The 20,389-nt window shown below is 45.5% G+C and overlaps 1 protein-coding gene across 2 annotated transcripts in view; it reads left to right on the top strand.

Annotated features, from left to right (window-relative positions):
• The window catches only part of EPHA6 (EPH receptor A6), a 1,434,803-nt gene that overhangs the window by 1,172,282 nt on the left and 242,132 nt on the right, over positions 1-20,389 (top strand). The gene's annotated exons all lie outside the window — the stretch shown is intronic.

The following is a 20,389-nucleotide window of genomic DNA, read 5'->3' as shown; positions in this document are numbered from 1 at the left end:
CGATTAAAACTGACTAGCTGATTCCTTCTAAGCTCTATGAAGGAACAGGAGGTCAATTTTCCCTGCATGACTCATAGGTCACTGCAAACGTCCCTGGCAGGAGAGAGGAGGGAGCAGCTGGGTCAGGAGTTGAAGAGGGGAATGATAAATGCAGGGACAAGAGACTTCCTGTTCCTACATAGAGCAGAGAAAAGAGAAGAATTAGCTGGGTAGAAAGGCAAAATGAGCAATTGTAAGTACACAGCGCTATATAATATGATGACTGCAATTAAATTAATTTAAGGAGCCATTCGCAGTTTCACTGTACCGTCCGTGTGTACTTACACGTGTATGGCTTAATATTTGAAACAAGCATATGCTACTGGCAGGATCAACCAGGTAGCTCCCCAACACGACTGGAAAGATAAAAAAGTTCTGGATCTTGGAAAATGGCAATTCAAATCGATTTTTTTTTTTTTTTTAAAGCAGTCAAACCTAAAAAATGAGTTCATACATTTAGCGCCACTTTAATTGTACTGACCTAAAAAATTAAGGTTCAGGTAATTTTTACTGCACAGTGAATGTTGTGAAAACACAACCCAAAGACAATGTCACAAATGCATTTATTCACAATGTCACCTCACTTAGAATTTTTTTTTCAGTTTTTTTTAGCACATTTTATGGTAAAGTGAATGGTGTCATTCAAAACTGCAACTCATCCTGCAAAAAAAAAAAAAACACAGACATGATGAGTAGAGATGAGCGTTGTTCGACTCGAACTGTTCGCCAATCTCAAATTCGAGCTGTTTTGGGCGGTGTTCGAGCCGTTCGGCGAACACGAACGATTTGAGAAAAATTCGGCTGTTCGAGGTTATGTTCGATAACTGTTCGTGCACCAAAATCATAACTGGATTTTTTCTCAGTAATGATGAAAATTAATGTTAATACGCAGTTTGAGTGTACAGCGGGGTGGGGGGAGGGGCAGGGGATGGATCTCTGCAGGAATAATGAAGATCTCCATTTTTTTTTCTCTTTCCCGCATTTACAGTGGGGAGGTGCAATCTGTCAGCCTATCAGCAGCGCACACACGGAGCGAAGTGCTTTTTTTCACACAAGCAAGGGCATGTGTCATTGGCAGTGTATGTCACATGTCCTTGCCCTATAAGACCAAGCCATTTTCCCCGTCGCCACCATTTTCTCACTGCTGCAGCTGCGTGTTAGACGGCACGGCTGTTGCTGTGTGCGCTATACCTTGTTAATTTCAAGCCAATTTTCGCACAAATCTACAGATAGCTTGGGAGTAGGGAATAGTTGTGATTGCAGTCCTTTTAAGGACTAGGTTACAGCATTTCCTACGACTTTTATCAGGCAGGTCTGTGCTCTTAAATAGATAGATTGTGGGAGTAAAGACTAATTGTAATTGCAGTCCTTTTCAGGACTAGGTTACATCAGTTCCTATCAGTTTTTGCCAGGCAGGTCTGTGCCAGTGCTGTGCAAGTTTTTTTCACAGCATTTGGCTGAATCTAGCAAAGCTAATCCTTTTTGGCCTATTGCAGAGTGTGTTAGTCAGTGGAGTAGCCTATCTGTGTTGCAAGATATACCACCTGTGTATAGAATACCAATTTTTTTACTGCACCCAGTGAAGTAAAATCTTTTGGGCATAGCATCATTCTATTAGTCCATCTATACTGACCTCCATCAAGTTGCAAATTGAATATAATTTTTTTCTGCATCTAGCTCTGAAAAAATATTTGGGCTTCTAGCAGTGTGTGGGACTTGTTCTATTAGTCCATCTATACTGACCTCCATCAGGTTGCAAACTGAATATAATTTTTTTCTGCATCTAGCTCTGAAAAAATATTTGGCCTTCTAGCAGTGTGTGGGACTTTTTCTATTAGTCCATCTATACTGACCTCCATCAGGTTGCAAATTAAAAATAATTTTTATCTGCATCTACCTCTGAAAAAATATTTGGGCTTCTAGCTGTGTGTGGGACTTGTTCTATTAGTCCATCTATACTGACCTCCATCAGGTTGCAAACTGAATATATTTTTTTTCTGCATCTAGCTCTGAAAAAATATTTGGCCTTCTAGCAGTGTGTGGGACTTTCTCTATTAGTCCATCTATACTGACCTCCATCAGGTTGCAAATTAAAAATAATTTTTATCTGCATCTAGCTCTGAAAAAATATTTGGCCTTCTAGCAGTGTGTGGGACTTTCTCTATTAGTCCATCTATACTGACCTCCATCAGGTTGCAAATTAAAAATAATTTTTTGTCTGCATCTAGCTCTGAAAAAATATTTGGACTTCTAGCAGTGTGTGGGACTTTCTCTATTAGTCCATCTATACTGACCTCCATCAGGTTGCAAATTCAAAATAATTTTTTGTCTGCATCTAGCTCTGAAAAAATATTTGGCCTTCTAGCAGTGTGTGGGACTTTCTCTATTAGTCCATCTATACTGACCTCCATCAGGCTGCAAATTAAAAATAATTTTTATCTGCATCTACCTCTGAAAAAATATTTGGCCTTCTAGCTGTGTGTGGGACTTGTTCTATTAATCCATCTATACAGACCTCCATCAGGTTGCAAACTGAATATAATTTTTTTCTGCATCTACCTCTGAAAAAATATTTGGGCTTCTAGCAGTGTGTGGGACTTGTTCTATTAGTCCATCTATACTGACCTCCATCAGGTTGCAAACTGAATATATTTTTTTTCTGCATCTACCTCTGAAAAAATATTTGGCCTTCTAGCTGTGTGTGGGACTTGTTCTATTAGTCCATCTATACTGACCTCCATCAGGTTGCAAACTGAATATATTTTTTTTCTGCATCTAGCTCTGAAAAAATATTTGGCCTTCTAGCAGTGTGTGGGACTTTCTCTATTAGTCCATCTATACTAACCTCCATCAGGTTGCAAATTAAAAATAATTTTTATCTGCATCTAGCTCTGAAAAAATATTTGGCCTTCTAGCAGTGTGTGGGACTTTCTCTATTAGTCCATCTATACTGACCTCCATCAGGTTGCAAATTAAAAATAATTTTTTGTCTGCATCTAGCTCTGAAAAAATATTTGGCCTTCTAGCAGTGTGTGGGACTTTCTCTATTAGTCCATCTATACTGACCTCCATCAGGTTGCAAATTCAAAATAATTTTTTGTCTGCATCTAGCTCTGAAAAACTATTTGGCCTTCTAGCAGTGTGTGGGACTTTCTCTATTAGTCCATCTATACTGACCTCCATCAGGCTGCAGATTAAAAATAATTTTTATCTGCATCTACCTCTGAAAAAATATTTGGGCTTCTAGCTGTGTGTGGGACTTGTTCTATTAATCCATCTATACAGACCTCCATCAGGTTGCAAACTGAATATAATTTTTTTCTGCATCTACCTCTGAAAAAATATTTGGGCGTCTAGCAGTGTGTGGGACTTGTTCTATTAGTCCATCTATACTGACCTCCATCAGGTTGCAAACTGAATATATTTTTTTTCTGCATCTACCTCTGAAAAAATATTTGGCCTTCTAGCTGTGTGTGGGACTTGTTCTATTAGTCCATCTATACTGACCTCCATCAGGTTGCAAATTAAAAATAATTTTTTGTCTGCATCTAGCTCTGAAAAAATATTTGGCCTTCTAGCAGTGTGTGGGACTTTCTCTATTAGTCCATCTATACTGACCTCCATCAGGTTGCAAATTCAAAATAATTTTTTGTTTGCATCTAGCTCTGAAAAAATATTTGGCCTTCTAGCAGTGTGTGGGACTTTCTCTATTAGTCCATCTATACTGACCTCCATCAGGCTGCAAATTAAAAATAATTTTTATCTGCATCTACCTCTGAAAAAATATTTGGCCTTCTAGCTGTGTGTGGGACTTGTTCTATTAGTCCATCTATACTGACCTCCATCAGGTTGCAAACTGAATATAATTTTTTTCTGCATCTAGCTCTGAAAAAATATTTGGCCTTCTAGCAGTGTGTGGGACTTTCTCTATTAGTCCATCTATACTGACCTCCATCAGGTTCCAAATTAAAAATAATTTATATCTGCATCTAGCTCTGAAAAAATATTTGGCCTTCTAGCAGTGTGTGGGACTTTCTCTATTAGTCCATCTATACTGACCTTCATCAGGTTGCAAATTAAAAATAATTTTTTGTCTGCATCTAGCTCTGAAAAAATATTTGGCCTTCTAGCAGTGTGTGGAACTTTCTCTATTAGTCCATCTATACCAGGGGTCTCAAACTCGGCTGGGTATATGGGCCGCACATGTAAAAAATTTGAATTTGGGGGGCCGCATTCTTTGTTCAATGTGACATTTTTAGTGATACCATTTTTTTTGTATACACCTTTTGAACATTTTTGCCGTGTTTATTTTTTTATGGCTTGGGTCGTTATGGATGTGGCGATAATAAACGTGCACTTTTTTGTGTTTACTTTAGTTTACATATAAAACAGCATTTTTAGTGCCCAATATTTTTTCATGCTTTATTTTATTTTTTATTTTTTTTACAATTTTATTTCCCCCAATTGGCCACATACAGTAATATTGTCTTACAATTAGCATCATATAGTAATAATGGAAAACATCTTGTAGTAATGTTCCCCATCCAAGTCCCCATCTTGTACTAATGTGCCCCATCCAGGTCCCCATCCTGTGGCTATGTGCCCCATCCAGGTCCCCATCCTGTAGCAACGTTCCCCATCCTGGCGCCCATCTTGTACTAATGTGCCTCATCCAGGTCCCCATCTTGGGGCTATGTGCCCCATCCAGTTCCCCATCCTGTGGCAATGTTCCCCATCCAGGTCCCCATCTTGTGGCTCTGGTCCCCATCTTGTGGCTCTGTGCCCCATCCAGGTCCCCATCTTGTGGCTCTGTGCCCCATCCAGGTCCTCATCTTGTGGCTATGTGCCCCATCCAGGTCCCCATCTTGTGGCTATGTGCCCCATCCAGGTCCCCTCTTGTGGCTATGTGCCCCATCCAGGTCCCCATCTTGTGGCTATGTGCCCCATCCAGGTCCCCATGTTGTGGCTCTGGTCCCCATCTTGTGGCTCTGTGCCCCATCCAGGTCCCCATCTTGTGGCTATGTGCCCCATCCAGGTCCACATCTTGAGGCTCTGTGCCCCATCCAGGTCCACATCTTGAGGCTCTGTGCCCCATCCAGGTCCACATCTTGAGGCTCTGTGCCCCATCCAGGTCCCCATCCTGTGGCTATGTGCCCCATCCAGGTCCCCATCTTGTGGCTATGTGCCCCATCCAGGTCCCCATGTTGTGGCTCTGGTCCCCATCTTGTGGCTCTGTGCCCCATCCAGGTCCACATCTTGAGGCTCTGTGCCCCATCCAGGTCCACATCTTGAGGCTCTGTGCCCCATCCAGGTCCCCATCCTGTGGCTATGTGCCCCATCCAGGTCCCCATCTTGTGGCTATGTGCCCCATCCAGGTCCCCATCTTGTGGCTATGTGCCCCATCCAGGTCCCCTCTTGTGGTATGTGCCCCATCCAGGTCCCCATCCAGTGGCTATGTGCCCCATCCAGGTCCCCATCTTGTGGCTATGTGCCCCATCCAGGTCCCCATGTTGTGGCTCTGGTCCCCATCTTGTGGCTCTGTGCCCCATCCAGGTCCCCATCTTGTGGCTATGTGCCCCATCCAGGTCCACATCTTGAGGCTCTGTGCCCCATCCAGGTCCCCATCCTGTGGCTATGTGCCCCATCCAGGTCCCCATCTTGTGGCTATGTGCCCCATCCAGGTCCCCTCTTGTGGCTATGTGCCCCATCCAGGTCCCCATGTTGTGGCTCTGGTCCCCATCTTGTGGCTCTGTGCCCCATCCAGGTCCCCATCTTGAGGCTATGTGCCCCATCCAGGTCCCCTCTTGTGGCTATGTGCCCCATCCAGGTCCCCATCCTGTGGCTATGTGCCCCATCCAGGTCCCCTCTTGTGGCTATGTGTCCCATCCAGGTAACCTCTTGTGGCTATGTGCCCCCTGTGTTGTTCTTCACACACATAAAATAGAAAAAAAAAAGATGATTCTCACCTGTCCTCCGTTCCCTCGGCGGCTTTCCTGCAGATGTGGCCCGCAGGCACCACAGATTCCGACCCCTTGACGATCCCGACATGGTCCAGGAGGAGCCCCCGACAGCAGCGCTGAATTGCCACACAGAGACTGTTTCCCAGCACTGCATTTCCAATGCCAGCCGCTGGCCAATCAGAGGCCAGCAGCTGACATCTGCATATGGCAATGACGTCATACTCGCTGCGCCGACACGCAGATATCAGCTGCTGGCCTCTGATTGGCCAGCGGCTGGCATTGGAAATGCAGTGCTGGGAAACAGTCTCTGTGTGGCAATTCAGCGCTGCTGTCGGCGGCTCCTCCTGGACCAGGTCGGGATCGTCAAGGGGTCTGTGCCTGCGGGCCGCATAAAGCAGCCTCAGGGGCCGCATGCGGCCCGCGGGCCGCGTGTTTGAGACCCCTGATCTATACTGACCTCCATCAGGTTGCAAACTGAATATATTTTTTTTCTTCATCTACCTCTGAAAAAATATTTGGCCTTCTAGCTGTGTGTAGGACTTGTTCTATTAGTCCATCTGTACTGACCTCCATCAGGTTGCAAACTGAATACAATTTTTTCTGCATCTACCTCTGAAAAAATATTTGGGCTTCTAGCTGTGTGTGGGACTTGTTCTATTAGTCCATCTATACTGACCTCCATCAGGTTGCAAATTGAATATAATTTTTTTCTGCATCTAACCCAGCCAATAGTTTTGGCCTAATACCACAGTTTGGCCACTCAGCTCTGCTCGGTTCCCATCCATTGTTTTTTTGTGAATTAGTTAACCATCAAAATGAGTGGAAAAAGGCCTGCTGCTGGTGGAAAGGGGAATAGGCGTGTTGGGAAGGGGAAAAAAGGTTGTGTCCGTGGGGTAGGTGTTAAAGCAACAGTAACATCTGCAGAAGAAAGACCATCTTCCAGCCAAACTAAAATGTCTACTTATTTTAGCGGACAATGTGATAAGATCCCTTTCTTACAGCCACGCATATCGCTACAAATTCCAGATGAGGCACAAAAACAGCAGGTGCTTCAACGGATATCAAGTGCTCCTTTAAGTGGGCTCTCCTCCACATCAACTTCAACATCACAAATACTCCAGTCCTCAAAGGTGTCACCCCAATCGCACTTGCTTCCTCACAGCTCCCAAATCTCCAGCTGCCCGTCTGAGTATGAGGTAGAACAGATGGTTGAGTCTGCAGAGCTGTTTACTCATACTATAACCTGGGAATCAGAGGTCGACTCCAGCGCTTCTGTGAATCCAGACGAGGAAATGATCTGCACTGATGCCCAGAATCTTTATGAGTCGGATCCAGGACCAGACGCAGAAGGTTCTGACCATAATGTAGACCCTCATTCCCAAACTGTAACTCCTGTTGGTGGAGACAATGAGGAAGACGATGATGAGACTCAAATACCTGATTGGAGCGACAACTTTAGTTTTTTGTCAGGGCAGGAACAGGTTGGCTCTGAGGACGACGGGTGTGATAACGCACAGGGTGATGATGATGAGGTTGGAGATCCCACTTACTGTCAACCCACAGTCAGCCAAGAGATGAGGTCAGCAGAGGAGGTGGAGGAAGATGCTAGTGACGACGAGGTCAGGTTGCGCCTTCCTGGACAGAGACGTAGTACTGGAAGCACGTCAACAACTGCATCCTCAAACACAACTCTGCCTCTCACCACAAGTCGTGGTGGCTCTTCAGGTCGCATGGGTACTAAGCCTTGCATAGCCTGGGCATTTTTTCAGATCGATAAAGATGACCCAACTCGTGTTATCTGTAACATTTGTCAGCAAAAGCTAAGTAGAGGCCAAAAACTACATAGTTTGAGTACTTCATGCATGAACCGGCACATGGACATGAAGCATAAGTTGCAGTGGGAAGCTCAGTGTGCTACAATGCGGCCTAGCCGGCCGGGCCAACCACCGTCTGCCATATCTTGTGCATCCGCGGCCTCTTCATCCTCTGTGACTGGGGGGACAGCAGTCACACCTGTTTTGGGGCGCAGACCTGCCACCTCTTTACCCGCAACAGCCAGCGTGATTGGCAGGTCATCATTTTCTTTGGAGGTGGTAACACCAGCTGGTGTTGAGCGCTGTCCGACATCGATAGCACCACCTTTGGATCAAGGCAACCTAACATGTCCGCCTGCATCTTCCTCACAGACCGGCAGTTTGCCGGGGACACCCTTATCAACCCCGTCTAAGCACAATAGCCAGCCCTCGGTCCCTCAGATGTGGACAAGTAAAAGACCATTTCCTCCTAGCCATGAGAAAGCTAAGAGGTTGAATTTCACCATCTGCAAGCTCTTGGCTACAGAAATGCTGCCTTTCCGCCTGGTGGACACAGAGGATTTTCGAGACCTTATGTCCGTCGCAGTGCCCCAGTACCAGATGCCCAGTCGGCACTACTTCTCAAAGAAAGGTGTGCCTGCGCTCCACCAGCATGTCGCACACAACTAGTGTTGAGCCACTCCCGTAGTGTTCAAGTTCGGTTCGGTTCGTCGAACACCCGTGTGTTCACCGAACTGTTCGTCGAACTGTTCGTCGAACACCTTCGAACACCGTTAAAACCAATGGCAGGCAAACAAAAACACATAGAAACACATAGAAAACACCTTCAAAGGTGTCCAAAAGCTGACAAACTGCTCAGAAGACACAACTAACACATGGAAAAGTGACAAGTACATATAGTCATGCGAAAAGAAAAGAGGTGGAGGAGTAAAAGGAGGGGGAGACACAGATATAGGCATGTCATGCCCTTCTAAAATCCAAAAAGTGAGAAGCCGACACGTTCAGTCCGCTCCTGCCCGTGCCACCTCCGCGTCGCCGGGTTTGTGCCAGAGCCGCGGTGAACCCTGACGGCCAGCCCCCCTCTCCCAATACTGGTGCCTGTCCGCTGGTGGGTCGAGCGAGCCCCCCTGTGGTGGAGGCAGCTCTAAGCTTTTTAATTTAAATTGTCTCTCTAATTTGAATGAATACACTTTAAATCCATTTACAAGGATCTATTGGAGGGCAAGTCTCATGCCAGCAGCCGCGTAATTCCAGCTCCAGTAGCGTCCACTAAAGCTGCTGCAGTTAAAAAGCTTTTATAAGGATCGAGCTCGGCTGTCCACCGCAAGGCATCCTACTGCCAGTCCCAGCCCCTATGCCTTGGGGTGCCTCCTGATGCTCTTCATTGAGTATCCCGTGGTCCCGAAGCATTTCCTTTGAAAAAATTAAGTGTCCAAACTACAGGTGGTGTAGCTTGCTTAACAGCCGGGATAATCCGCTGACTAGCAGACACTGCTACTAGGCACAAAGTATTTCCTTGGCTAGATGCAGTTAAAAATTTGTAATTAGATACTCTCGTTGGATGCTGAGAAAGCATTCCATAGAGTCTCCTGGCACGCCATATATGATTCTCTTAAAAAGCTTGGGGTAGGGGTCTAGGGGACCCTTTTATAGCCAAAATCACGGCCCTGTATCGCAATACGTCACCTAGGCTGAAGATAAATGGAACTGTAGCACACTGAGGGCTCGGTTGCTACAGAGGTATTGCACCTCACCCAGATGTGTGATATCTCACTCTCAGGTAAGGATGTAGTGTGGATCAGGACCCGACACCTGCATGCATTACACCACATTGCCGTGGGGCAGGGCGACCAATATGCCCCTGAGATGGGCACGACAGTCCCTGTCCCTGGCTGGAGTGGGGGGAGGGAACACTGAGGAAGGGGAACCATGTAGTGCAGGAGCAGGGAGGAAGCAGTTCCTGGGTGCATTGAGAAGGGAGTGTAAAAGGTGGGCACCATCTTAGTTCAGTGCAGAGAAGTCTGAGCAGAAGTGGCAGGGAGCTGGGGCTCTGCATGAGCTCTGCTCCGGAGGCGGGCCTAGTAACAGAGGCCCAGGCCTGGAAGAGGGAGAAGGAAGGAAGAGGAGCGGAGAAGACTCCAGGAACGAGGAACGAAGGGATCCCAGGGGTGCGGACGGGCGAGTCGCCACCGCACGCCCGAATCCACCTGCGTGGAGGGGTCAGGCCAAAGGGGGAGACCGGTCCCCGAAACTAGTAGAGGCAGGAAACGACCCTCAGCTAGAAACAGGAGGCTGTGACATTTTATGTGGCGCAGCCCCTCGCTACACCCGCTAGGAAGGCACCACATAGGGTCAGGGAAACTGGCGCCAAGTTTACCAAGAGGAGGCCCGAGGCAGCCGGACAGAAGGGTTGGTAAGAAAGGCCAGACAAAGGACACACAAAGGGGGTCCTGTGAAGCGCTCCAAAGTTATCTGGGAGTTGTCTGAGCCCCTCACCTGGTGAGCACAGTACGACGTGGGCAGCCGTTACCTGCAGACGTGGTCTGGATAATAAGAACTGTGAGTAAAGGCCCTGGACTGCATCACTGACTCCGTGTCGTTACTGCTGCTGCCCTGCACCATCACCCCCATCCTCCGCATACACTGCCCTGAGGCTATACTCCTCCCGTGGGGAGTTATGCTACGCTCTGCTGCACCCACAACACCAGCCTCAGCGGTCTGCCCTGGAGCGGCGGTTCACTCTGACCGCAATCCACGGGTGGCGTAGTCGGACATTTAAACAACAAAACCACATAAATAGTTCCGCCACTGGTTTGACCGCCCTGAGCCACGGAACCGGGTCGCCGCCACGGAGACTACAACCACCAGCATCCACCAAAAAGGGTCCGGCTCCGGGTGTCCCAAGGCCCAGGGGGCGCGTCAGAACATTTTCATCACCTTTCACAATCACCAATGGGACAAGGCAGGGATGTTCTCTGTCCCCTCTCTTATACATCCTAGTGACGGAGCACCTGCTCTCATCAATTCGCCATAACCCCAATATTAGGTGTATTGAGGTGGAAGGCACCGAGAACAAGTGCTCTCTATTTGCTGATGATGTCCTAGTATATATCACTCAATCACATATATCCATCCATGCTGTTATGGCTGAAATAGATCACTTTGTTACATGGTCAAATTTTAAAATCAATGCAGCGAAGTCTGAGGCCCTCGATGTCTCCCTCCCCAAATCCATATAGGATTCCATCCAGTCCAACTTTCCCTTTGCCTGGCCCTCACAGGGTATCAAATACTTAGGAATTTCTATTCATAGAGACCTCTCCCATCTATGTTATCTTAATTTTGGGCCCTTTATTGAACAACTCCATACAGACCACGGTTGGCAAGTTAGAACTGTAAGATTCACTACGTGAACCACTGGTGTTTTGTGGAAAAGCACATGTACACTGTGTTCCAAATTATTATGCAAAAAGTGTTTAGGAGTGATAAGGGAAGAATTTGTTTGTTTGTCAGTTAAACTCATTGATGGTGATGTGTGTCAGGGCTCTTTATATCACTGTAAGCAATTGCAGACACCTGTGCTAATTAGTTTGGCAGGTGTGTCCAATGAAAGGCAAGACTACTTAAGAAGGCTGTCTCACATTATTAAGCAGCCTACATTTTCTGCCAAAATGGGAAAGAAAAAGGATGTGTCGGCTGCTGAGAAGCAACAAATTGTGGAGTGTTTAGGTCAAGGCATGACTACAATCAACATTGTGCGATGATCAGGATGAAGTGTCTTGGCAATCAAGAAGTATGTAGCTGATTCACAGTACACACGTGTGCGTGCTGATAAGGGCAAATTGAGGACTCTTTCCTACAGGCAATTACGTCAGGTTGAAAGAGCAGCGGCAAAAAAGCCTTGTCATAGCAGCAGACAAGTTTTTGAAGCTGCTGGTGCCTCCAACGTCCCCCGAACAACAAGATGCAGGGTCCTTCAGAGGTTTGCAGCTGTGCATACGCCATCCTGTCGACCTCCTCTATCCACTTCACACAAGCAGAAACAGCTCCAGTGGGCCAAACATTACATGAAGACTGATTTCAAAACTGTTTTGTTCACGGATGAGTGCCGTGCAGCGCTCGATGGTCCAGATGGATGGAGTGGAGGATGGCTGGTTGATGGACACCCCATGCAAACACGGCTACAGCGCCAACAAGGAGAAGGTGGAGTAATGTTTTGGGCTGGAATCATGGGGAGAGAGATTGTCGGCCCCTTTAGGATCCCTGAAGGCGCTAAAGATGAACTCCATAATGTATGTGGATTTTCTCAAACAGCACTTCCTGCCATGGTTCAAGAAGAAGAACCGTGTATTTCACAGCAAGATCATTTTTTTGCATGATAATGCACCATCTCATGCTGCACATAAAACATCTGCATCTCTGGCTGATATGGGCATAAAAGGGGACAAACTTATGGTGTGACCCCCATGCTCCCCTGACCTCTACCCCATTCAGAACCTTTGGAGCATCATTAAAAGGAGTGTCTATGATGGCGGGAGGCAGTTCACATCTAAGCAACAGCTCTGGGAGGGTATTCTGTCCTCATGCAAAACAATTGAAGCACAAACCATCCAAAACCTGACAAATTCAATGGACGAGAGAGTTCAGAAGCTCCTTTCGAACAAGGGGTCCTATGTGAAAATGTAACATCACCTAGAATAAAGTTTTGAGTTGAAAACTGTTTGATTTCAGTTTCTAACAACCTGCTAATGCTTATAATTTCAAAAATGACCATTTTTTTGGTCTTTATTAAAATGAAAAGGTTGATCGAAAAGTTTGGGGGATCTAAGAGTGTGGCAACCCAGTAGTCATGATTACTTCGAATTCTGACAATATGAGGGTCATGCTGCAGGTAGTGCAGCAAGAAGGCACTTATGTGTCTTGCGCATCTCGGAGCCCCAAAATTATTTTCCGGGCTAGATGCAGCTAAAAATTATTATTAATTTTAAATCTGGTGAAGCTTTAGTATAGATGGCCTAATAGGATCAGTGCTGCACACTGCTACAAAGCCCAAATTATTTTCCAGTCAAGATACAGATAAACATGATTAGTAATTTTAAATCTGGTGGAGCTTATTATAGATGGCCTAATAGAATCAGTGCTGCACACTGCTACAAAGCCCAAATTATTTTCCAGCCAAGATACAGATAAACATGATTAGTAATTTGAAAGCTTAAAACGGTTGGTAGGGTGATTTTAACCAATCATCAAGCTTTTACTCTCCCCAGGATGACACAGGGGTAGAAAAGTCGTTTCGGATCCATGATTTGTTCATCTTTATGAACGTGAGTCTGTCTACATTATCAGTGGAGAGCCGCATGCGCTTATCTGTCAGCACACCACCAGCAGCGCTGAACACACGTTCAGACAGAACGCTGGCTGCGGGGCATGACAAGATCTCCAAGGCGTAAGTGGCTAGCTCCGGCCATTTATCCAGATTGGAAGCCCAAAAAGAGCAAGGGTCCAGTGACACAGTCATGGCTTCAATGTTTACTTGGAGATACTCCTGTACCATCGTCTCTAGGCGTTGACTATGTGTCAGACTTCTTGTCTCCTGTGGCCTTGCAAAGGATGGGCTAAAAAAGTGGTGAAATGATTCCGCAAAATTGATGTTACCAGCAGATACTGTGGTTCTGTTACGGTTTGAGTGCTGAACACTTGACGGTCCCACGGTTGGCAAGTTGGAACTGTGAGATTCACTACGTGCACCACTGGTATTTTGTGGAAAAGCACATGTAAGATTCTGCAACAGTCTCTGCTGATACTCCTGCATGCGTGCATCCCTTTCTATGGCAGGAATAATTTCTGCAAATTTACTTTTGTACCGGGGATCTAACAGTGTGGCAACCCAGTAGTCAGGATTATTTCTAATTCTCACAATTCGAGGGTCATGTTGCAGGTAGTGCAGCAAGAAGGCACTCATGTGTGTTGCGCATCCAGGAGCACCAAGTCCCTGTTGTGTTGGTGGCGAGGTAACAATCTCTCCCCAACCTCGCACAACAGAAATGTGATCAAGGTCTCCCTCATCTGATGAGTCTTCCATCAGTTCGTCCTCCACTTCTTCCTGGGCTCCTGCACCTTCCTCACTAATTTGGCTGCTACCATGCGCCCTGGTAAAACCATCTCCCCCACCCTCACATGCCTGCCGCCTTGGTGCTGCCGACCGTCTGGACCTTGCAGATGTTAGCCCTTCCGCATACAACTCCTCCTCCTCTACTTCCTCCACCTCCTCTTGTGCCACCACCTGACTCCGAATTCTGTTTAACATGTGCTCCAGCATGTAAATCACCGGAATAGTCATGCTGATAATGGCATCGTCAGCACTAAACATCTTCGTCGCCATTTCAAAACTGTGCAGAAGGGTGCATAGGTCCCTGATCTGAGACCACTCCTCCAGCGTGATTTGCCCCACCTCTGGATCTCGTTGGCCCAGGCTATACGTCAGAACGTATTGCACCAGGGCTTGTCGGTGCTGCCACAGTCGCTGCAACATGTGCAGAGTTGAATTCCACCGGGTAGGCACATCGCATTTTAGCCGGTGAAGTGGCAGGCCCAACGACTTCTGTAGAGATGTAAGTCGCTGAGCTGCGGGATGCTAACGGCGGAAGTGAGCACACAGCGACCGTGCCCTCTGCAGAAGGCCATCTAGTCTGGGATAGTGGGCTAAAAATTGCTGGACAACCAGGTTCAACACGTGAGCCATACAAGGCACGTGTGTGACATTGCCCCGGCGAAGGGCCGCACCCAGGTTTGCAGCAGTGTCGCACACGGCCTTCCCTGGTTTCAGGTCCAGTGGAGACAACCATTCATGAAATTGGTTCTCCAGAGCTGACCACAACTCCTCAGCTGTGTGACTCACATTTCCCAGACATTTCAATGTAAAAACCGCCTGATGACGTTGAGCCCTACTGCCAGCATAGTAAGGAGGTGTGCAGGATCCCTTCTGCGCAGTTAGAAAGCTTGTGGCATGACCAGACAGGCTTTGGGTGCAGGTGGAAGACCGAGAGGAGGTTGAGGAGGCAGAAGCAGTGGAGGAACTTTGACATAAAGAGGATTGACGCACAACTCGTGCGGACGGCAAGACTTGGACAGCAGCCCCTTGTCCTGCTGTCACCATAGTTACCCAGTGCCCAGTCAGCGACATGTAATGCCCCTGTCCATGCCTACTCGTCCAAGTGTCTGTGGTGAAATGCACCCTGTCACACACAGAGTTTCTCAAAGAAGCGGTGATGTTGTGTGCGACATGCTGGTGGAGCGCAGGCACACCTTTCTTTGAGAAGTAGTGCCGACTGGGCATCTGGTACTGGGGCACTGCGACGGACATAAGGTCTCGAAAATCCTCTGTGTCCACCAGGCGGAAAGGCAGCATTTCTGTAGCCAAGAGCTTGCAGATGGTGAAATTCAACCTCTTAGCTTTCTCATGGCTAGGAGGAAATGGTCTTTTACTTGTCCACATCTGAGGGACCGAGGGCTGGCTATTGTGCTTAGACGGGGTTGATAAGGGTGTCCCCGGCAAACTGCCGGTCTGTGAGGAAGATGCAGGCGGACATGTTAGGTTGCCTTGATCCAAAGGTGGTGCTATCGATGTCGGACAGCGCTCAACACCAGCTGGTGTTACCACCTCCAAAGAAAATGATGACCTGCCAATCACGCTGGCTGTTGCGGGTAAAGAGGTGGCAGGTCTGCGCCCCAAAACAGGTGTGACTGCTGTCCCCCCAGTCACAGAGGATGAAGAGGCCGCGGATGCACAAGATATGGCAGACGGTGGTTGGCCCGGCCGGCTAGGCCGCATTGTAGCACACTGAGCTTCCCACTGCAACTTATGCTTCATGTCCATGTGCCGGTTCATACATGAAGTACTCAAACTATGTATTTTTTGGCCTCTACTTAGCTTTTGCTGACAAATGTTACAGATAACACGAGTTGGGTCATCTTTATCGATCTGAAAAAATGCCCAGGCTATGCAAGGCTTAGCACCCATGCGACTTGAAGAGCCACCACGACTTGTGGTGAGAGGCAGAGTTGTGTTTGAGGATGCAGTTGTTGACGTGCTTCCAGTACTACGTCTCTGTCCAGGAAGGCGCAACCTGACCTCGTCGTCACTAGCATCTTCCTCCACCTCCTCTGCTGACCTCATCTCTTGGCTGACTGTGGGTTGACAGTAAGTGGGATCTCCAACCTCATCATCATCACCCTGTGCGTTATCACACCCGTCGTCCTCAGAGCCAACCTGTTCCTGCCCTGACAAAAAACTAAAGTTGTCGCTCCAATCAGGTATTTGAGTCTCATCATTGTCTTCCTGATTGTCTCCACCAACAGGAGTTACAGTTTGGGAATGAGGGTCTACATTATGGTCAGAACCTTCTGCGTCTGGTCCTGGATCCGACTCATAAAGATTCTGGGCATCAGTGCAGATCATTTCCTCGTCTGGATTCACAGAAGCGCTGGAGTCGACCTCTGATTCCCAGGTTATAGTATGAGTAAACAGCTCTGCAGACTCAACCATCTGTTCTACCTCATACTCAGACGGGCAGCTGGAGATTTGGGAGCTGTGAGGAAGCAAGTGCGATTGGGGTGACACCTTTGAGGACTGGAGTATTTGTGATGTTGAAGTTGATGTGGAGGAGAGCCCACTTAAAGGAGCACTTGATATCCGTTGAAGCACCTGCTGTTTTTGTGCCTCATCTGGAATTTGTAGCGATTGGCGTGGCCGTAAGAAAGGGATCTTATCACATTGTCTGCTAAAAGAAGTAGACATTTTAGTTTGGCTGGAAGATGGTCTTTCTTCTGCAGATGTTACTGTTGCTTTAACACCTACCCCACGGACACAACCTTTTTTCCCCTTCCCAACATGCCTATTCCCCTTTCCACCAGCAGCAGGCCTTTTTCCACTCATTTTGGTGGTTAACTAATTCACAACTCTGGAGTTGTTTGCACAAAAAAACAATGGATGGGAACCGAGCAGAGCTGAGTGGCCAAACTGTGGTATTAGGCCAAAACTATTGGCTGGGTTAGATGCAGAAAAAAATTATATTCAATTTGCAACCTGATGGAGGTCAGTATAGATGGACTAATAGAACAAGTCCCACACACAGCTAGAAGCCCAAATATTTTTTCAGAGGTAGATGCAGAAAAAATTTTTATTCAGTTTGCAACCTGATGGAGGTCTGTATAGATGGATTAATAGAACAAGTCCCACACACAGCTACAAGCCCAATATTTTTTCAGAGGTAGATGCAGAAAAAAAATATATTCAGTTTGCAACCTGATGGAGGTCAGTATAGATGGACTAATAGAGAAAGTTCCACACACTGCTAGAAGGCCAAATATTTTTTCAGAGCTAGATGCAGACAAAAATTATTTTGAATTTGCAACCTGATGGAGGTCAGTATAGGTGGACTAATAGAACAAGTCCCACACACTGCTAGAAGGCCAAATATTTTTTCAGAGCTAGATGCAGAAAAAAATTATATTCAGTTTGCAACCTGATGGAGGTCTGTATAGATGGATTAATAGAACAAGTCCCACACACAGCTAGAAGCCCAAATATTTTTTCAGAGGTAGATGCAGATTAAAATTATTTTTAATTTGCAACCTGATGGAGGTCAGTACAGATGGACTAATAGAGAAAGTCCCACACACTGCTAGAAGGCCAAATATTTTTTCAGAGCTAGATGCAGATAAAAATTATTTTTAATTTGCAACCTGATGGAGGTCAGTATAGATGGACTAATAGAACAAGTCCCACACACAGCTAGAAGCCCAAATATTTTTTCAGAGGTACTGTAGATGCAGATAAAAATTATTTTTAATTTGCAACCTGATGGAGGTCAGTATAGATGGACTAATACAACAAGTCCCACACACAGCTAGAAGCCCAATATTTTTTCAGAGGTAGATGCAGAAAAAAATATATTCAGTTTGCAACCTGATGGAGGTCAGTATAGATGGAGTAATAGAACAAGTCCCACACACAGCTAGAAGCCCAAATATTTTTTCAGAGGTAGATGCAGATAAAAATTATTTTTAATTTGCAACCTGATGGAGGTCAGTATAGATGGACTAATAGAGAAAGTCCCACACACTGCTAGAAGGCCAAATATTTTTTCAGATCTAGATGCAGATAAAAATTATATTCAATTTGCAACCAGATGGAGGTCAGTATAGATGGACTAATAGAGAAAGTCCCACACACTGCTAGAAGGCCACATATTTTTTCAGAGGTAGATGCAGAAAAAAATATATTTAGTTTGCAACCTGATGGAGGTCTGTATAGATGGATTAATAGAACAAGTCCCACACACAGCTAGAAGCCCAAATATTTTTTCAGAGGTAGATGCAGAAAAAATTTTTATTCAGTTTGCAACCTGATGGAGGTCTGTATAGATGGATTAATAGAACAAGTCCCACACACAGCTACAAGCCCAATATTTTTTCAGAGGTAGATGCAGAAAAAAAATATATTCAGTTTGCAACCTGATGGAGGTCAGTATAGATGGACTAATAGAGAAAGTTCCACACACTGCTAGAAGGCCAAATATTTTTTCAGAGCTAGATGCAGACAAAAATTATTTTGAATTTGCAACCTGATGGAGGTCAGTATAGGTGGACTAATAGAACAAGTCCCACACACTGCTAGAAGGCCAAATATTTTTTCAGAGCTAGATGCAGAAAAAAATTATATTCAGTTTGCAACCTGATGGAGGTCTGTATAGATGGATTAATAGAACAAGTCCCACACACAGCTAGAAGCCCAAATATTTTTTCAGAGGTAGATGCAGATAAAAATTATTTTTAATTTGCAACCTGATGGAGGTCAGTATAGATGGACTAATAGAGAAAGTCCCACACACTGCTAGAAGGCCAAATATTTTTTCAGAGCTAGATGCAGATAAAAATTATTTTTAATTTGCAACCTGATGGAGTTCAGTATAGATGGACTAATAGAGAAAGTCCCACACACTGCTAGAAGGCCAAATATTTTTCAGAGCTAGATGCAGATAAAAATTATATTCAATTTGCAACCTGATGGAGGTCAGTATAGATGGACTAATAGAACAAGTCCCACACACAGCTAGAAGCCCAAATATTTTTTCAGAGGTACTGTAGATGCAGATAAAAATTATTTTTAATTTGCAACCTGATGGAGGTCAGTATAGATGGACTAATACAACAAGTCCCACACACAGCTAGAAGCCCAATATTTTTTCAGAGGTAGATGCAGAAAAAAATATATTCAGTTTGCAACCTGATGGAGGTCAGTATAGATGGAGTAATAGAACAAGTCCCACACACAGCTAGAAGCCCAAATATTTTTTCAGAGGTAGATGCAGATAAAAATTATTTTTAATTTGCAACCTGATGGAGGTCAGTATAGATGGACTAATAGAGAAAGTCCCACACACTGCTAGAAGGCCAAATATTTTTTCAGATCTAGATGCAGATAAAAATTATATTCAATTTGCAACCTGATGGAGGTCAGTATAGATGGACTAATAGAGAAAGTCCCACACACTGCTAGAAGGCCACATATTTTTTCAGAGGTAGATGCAGAAAAAAATATATTTAGTTTGCAACCTGATGGAGGTCTGTATAGATGGATTAATAGAACAAGTCCCACACACAGCTAGAAGCCCAATATTTTTTCAGAGGTAGATGCAGAAAAAAATATATTCAGTTTGCAACCTGATGGAGGTCAGTATAGATGGACTAATACGACAAGTCCCACACACAGCTAGAAGCCCAATATTTTTTCAGAGGTAGATGCAGAAAAAAATATATTCAGTTTGCAACCTGATGGAGGTCTGTATAGATGGATTAGTAGAACAAGTCCCACACACAGCTAGAAGCCCAATATTTTTTCAGAGGTAGATGCAGAAAAAAATATATTCAGTTTGCAACCTGATGGAGGTCAGTATAGATGGACTAATACAACAAGTCCCACACACAGCTAGAAACCCAATATTTTTTCAGAGCTAGATGCAGAAAAAAATTATATTCAATTTGCAACCTGATGGAGGTCAGTATAGATGGACTAATAGAATGATGCTATGCCCAAAAGATTTTACTTCACTAGGTGCAGTAAAAAAATTGGTATTCTATACACAGGTGGTATATCTTGCAACACAGATAGGCTACTCCACTGACTAACACACTCTGCAATAGGCCAAAAAGGATTAGCTTTGCTAGATTCAGCCAAATGCTGTGAAAAAAACTTGCACAGCACTGACACAGACCTGCCTGGCAAAAACTGATAGGAACTGATGTAACCTAGTCCTGAAAAGGACTCCAATTACAATTAGTCTTTACTCCCACAATCTATCTATTTAAGAGCACAGACCTGCCTGATAAAAGTCGTAGGAAATGCTGTAACCTAGTCCTTAAAAGGACTGCAATCACAACTATTCCCTACTCCCAAGCTATCTGTAGATTTGTGCGAAAATTGGCTTGAAATTAACAAGGTATAGCGCACACAGCAACAGCGGTGCCGTCTAACACGCAGCTGCAGCAGTGAGAAAATGGTGGCGACGGGGAAAA

This window comes from Phyllobates terribilis, unplaced genomic scaffold (genome assembly GCF_046119375.1).
Source record: "Phyllobates terribilis strain yellow unplaced genomic scaffold, ASM4611937v1 Scaffold_2__4_contigs__length_985480577, whole genome shotgun sequence".
Classification (NCBI taxonomy): domain Eukaryota; kingdom Metazoa; phylum Chordata; class Amphibia; order Anura; family Dendrobatidae; genus Phyllobates; species Phyllobates terribilis.
This window is presented reverse-complemented; position numbering and strand designations above follow the sequence as displayed.